The 3850-nt window shown below is 51.9% G+C and overlaps 1 protein-coding gene across 3 annotated transcripts in view; it reads left to right on the top strand.

Annotated features, from left to right (window-relative positions):
* The window catches only part of PRSS57 (protease, serine, 57), a 12902-nt gene that overhangs the window by 1063 nt on the left and 7989 nt on the right, over window positions 1-3850 (top strand). Inside the window, exon 1 of one of the 3 annotated variants that reach the window (XM_014540094.1) lies at window positions 7-1111. The exons of 1 other annotated variant lie outside the window; for it this stretch is intronic. The gene's annotated coding sequence lies outside the window, so the exon portion shown is untranslated. Of the gene's footprint in view, window positions 1-6; window positions 1112-3226; window positions 3591-3850 lie in introns of those variants that run through there. One more of the 3 variants, XM_014540092.1, reaches the window with a different exon arrangement.

The raw sequence follows: 3850 nt of genomic DNA, 5'->3' as shown, positions 1-3850 counted from the left end.
GCCTGGCCTGGAACCTCCCTGGAGCTGCGCACCACCCCACGCCCGGAGTCATTCATCCCTTGTCCTAGGGTTCGGTGCTGGCGGCCAGGCTGGGTCTGTGCGCTAGCCCTAGATTGACCTGGACAAAATCCTGTCCCTCCCAGCGCCCGTTCCAGAAGGGAAGCGGGGGAGGGGGGGCAGGGGGCAAAGGACCAGTGGACCCGGGGGAAGTCCGGAGGCCGCTCCGAGGAGCTGACGCCTCTGCTGCAGCCTGGCGGTCTGGAAGAGGAGCGTTCAGGTGGAGGGCACTGCAAGTGCAAAGGCGGGGCCGTGGGACCAAGCCAGGCCCGGCTGGGGAGGAATGATAATAACACAGCAATTCCTTAAGCTTCTGAGCACTTGCTGGGCGCTGGTCCTGGAGTTGGAGTTGGAGGAGGGTAAATGATTTAAATCTGCCTCAGCTCTCACAGCACACACTGCAGGCCTCTGTAGCCAGAATGAGTGAGGTGGCTAGAGGAGGGAGCAAGGAGAGCTCAGGCTTTGTCCTGCGGGCACTAGGGAGCCACAGCAGAGTTTAGAGCAGGAGAGGGACCAACCTGATTTATTTTTGTGATGGCCCCTCTGGCTGCCAGGTGGGGAGTGAATTAACAAGGGCAAAGCGGAGAGGCTTGGAGGCCTGGCAGAGGCTGAACTGTGACCCCCCTCAGGCTGAATAAGATTGAGAGGCAGGTGGATTGTGGATGGATCTTGAAGGGAGACCTGACAGGATTGCTACCGAAGGGTTGTGGGATGACAGGCATTGGGGTCTCCCCATTTCCAGATTGAGCCACTGGAAGGGACATGTTAACATGATGGGGTTGGAGGGGGCAACAAAGGGTGACATTGGGTGGGCAGCTGGCCGTCCAGGTTTAGGGTGAGGCCCGGGCTGAGCTAGGGGAAGTCTGGACAAGATCATGTGAGAAGCAGGCACAGGCAGAAGACAGAGGCAACCAGTTCGCCTGCCTTCCCCTTGATTCCTTGCAGGCTATCTTGAGTCCTTCGTGCTGCATGTGTCTCGGTGTGAATCCCACAGACTAGGAAAGAGACAGGACCTGTCACTGCCAACATGTAGACTGCGGCCATGACTTCCCAGGTTCTTATAGAACTCTAGTCCCCTGGCCCCAAACACACTTACTTACTGGGGTCTGGCTGCGGGGAGGGCGGGGTAGGGAAGAGAGATTCTTCTAAAACCCTTCTAAACTATTTTCCTTTAAGTAAAATAGTTCTACTCAGCAGGTGCTTAATAAACGGATGTGTGTGCAAAGGGAAATAGCTTTGGATGGGCCCTAGAGAAGCATCAGGATCACCCCAGAGGGGACAGGGACACTGCCACCTCTTTGTTTACAGGCCTTTTCATCTCCCCTTTTTACAATAAATGTGCATTCATTTAGCATTAAAATAATGAGATAAATTAGCAAACTTAAAAAAAAAAAAAAAAGACCCAGAGAAACATCAGGGGCCCTGGGCTTGAGTCCCAGCTCAGAGCCTCATGTGCTGTGTGACCCTGGGTCTGTTTCTTAACCTCTCTGAGCCTCATTTCTCCATCTCCTACGGCAGCTGGGAGGGTTAACAGTGAATACACAGGAAGGGCTTGGAACAGGGTCCAGCACACAGTAGCGCAGGGTTTGGCACACTATTCCTATAAAGGGCCAGATAATAAATGTTTTCAGCATTGCAGCCGCAGGTCTTCCATTGCAACATGAAAGCAGCCAGAGGCAATATTTAGTACATGTATTGCTCAGCAAAAGGAAGCTGTGAGTAATCCCATCGCTGCCCCTCTGTCTCTGTGTTCATTCAGTCCAAAAGATTTATTGAGTACCTACTGTGCACCCAGCAGTGTTAGGTGCCAGATATGCAGGAATCTTATCCTCAGATAAATGGCATTTTTTGGTCTACTAAGTAAATGATTCAAGGTTTTAGGGATGCTGGATGCATTTTGTTTAAAAATAGGAAGAAGAGTGCTGGCTTTGGCAACACATATACTAAAATTGGAAGGATACAGAGAAAATTAGCATGGCCCCTGTGCAAGGATGACAAGTAAATTCATGAAGTATTTTTTTAAAAAAGAGCCCGTCAGAAGTAAATGATTCAAGGTTTTAGGGATGCTGGATGCATTTTGTTTAAAAATAGGAAGAAGAGTGCTGGCTTTGGCAACACATATACTAAAATTGGAAGGATACAGAGAAAATTAGCATGGCCTCTGTGCAAGGATGACAAGTAAATTCATGAAGTATTTTTTTAAAAAAGAAGCCCGTCAGGTGTGGCTCCGTGGTTGAGCATTGACCTATGAACCAGGAGGTCAAGATTAGGGCACATGCCTGCGTTGCCCAGTAGGGGGCGTGCAAGAAACAGCAGATCATTGAGGTTTCTAGCTCTCTCTCCCTTCCTCTCTGAAATCAATACAAATATTTTTTTAAAAGAAAGAAAATAGGAGGATGGAGAGGGACTGTTGGCAGCATCTCCCCTCCCACAAAACATATACACCTTTCTCAGCCTTAAACTTTCCAGGGCTCCCGCCTCCCTTACATCAAAAGTCAAATTCCTTCCCACAACTCTCAAGGCCCTGCCTGGGAGCCCCAAGACCCCAGCATCCACACCCCAGACTCAGGCATGCAGGCAGTTGCTTCCTAGAGATAGTGACACATGAGCTGGGGAAATCAAGTCAGGCAGAGATGGTGGGGAGAAGCATCCCAAGTAGCAGGGACAGCCCCCCAAAAGATGGGACAAGGCAGGGTGTGTCCTGAACTAGCGCACTGGGCTTGAGTTGACCTTTCACCCTGCAGAGAGGGGGCCACATCACCCAGTCCTCAATCCTCTCTGCTCAGTGTGCTGCAGCTCCCATCCCTCTGGGGCCACGCCCCCTTCCTGTACCACTTGCAACCATGATCGCCATGATGATGCCTCTTCTCCTTCCGCCTCCTTAGCCACCTCTGCCCAGCACCCCTGCCCCTGCTTTGTTTTTTTTTTTTTTAAATATATTTTATTGATTTTTTACAGAGAGGAGGGGAGAGGGATAGAAAGTTAGAAACATCAGTGAGAGAGAAACATCGATCAGCTGCCTCTTGCACGCCCCCTACTGGGGATGTGCCCGCAACCAAGGTACATGCCCTTGACCGGAATCGAACCTGGGACCCTTCAGTCTGCAGGCCGATGCTCTATCCACTGAGCCAAACCGGTTAGGGCCCTGCTTTGAACCCACCTCACAGCTTGGCTGCTCCGGGACATCCTCTGGGGCCCTTGGACTCCAGGGGAAGTTTCTCTCTGGGCTCTGTGCAGGCCCCCAAAGCCCACTCCTCCTCTATCCCTGAGTCAGAGATCCCTTTCCCTCCCTCTAGCCCTGACTTCAGCTCAGGCCGGTGTCTCCCACCCAGAAGGTGCCAAGGAGGTGTAAGCTAAACATGAGAGGGACTGTATCCCAGAAAAAAAGGGGCTCGAGCGTCCCCACCCCAGCTGTATAACCCCAAACCTCGGGCCCCGCTAGGTCAGGCCCTTTACAGAGCAGCATGCCAGAGCCTCGACTCCTGCTGTCTTCCTGGCCTGGTCCATGGCCCTGGGATCCCCGGCCTTCACAGGTAAGGGGAATGGGGACCTGATGGGGCTACCCAGCTCTGGCTGGTTCAGCATTGGTCCAGCTACAGATCAGCAGAACCCAAACTCACTCCCCAGGAGGGCTTGTGTCCTCTGCACCTGGGAATTCTCAGAAAAGAAATTAATATGACCATGAGTCAATCTCCTCAACATATAAAGAGCTCTAACAAATTAATAATAAAAGTAGGGCCCTAGCTGGTTTGGCTCAGTGGATAGAGCATCGGCCTGCAGACTGAAGGGTCCC

This window comes from Myotis brandtii, unplaced genomic scaffold (genome assembly GCF_000412655.1).
Source record: "Myotis brandtii unplaced genomic scaffold, ASM41265v1 scaffold236, whole genome shotgun sequence".
Classification (NCBI taxonomy): Eukaryota; Metazoa; Chordata; class Mammalia; order Chiroptera; family Vespertilionidae; genus Myotis; species Myotis brandtii.
Note: the sequence above shows the minus strand (reverse complement) of the source record. Positions and strands in the feature narration are given on the sequence as shown.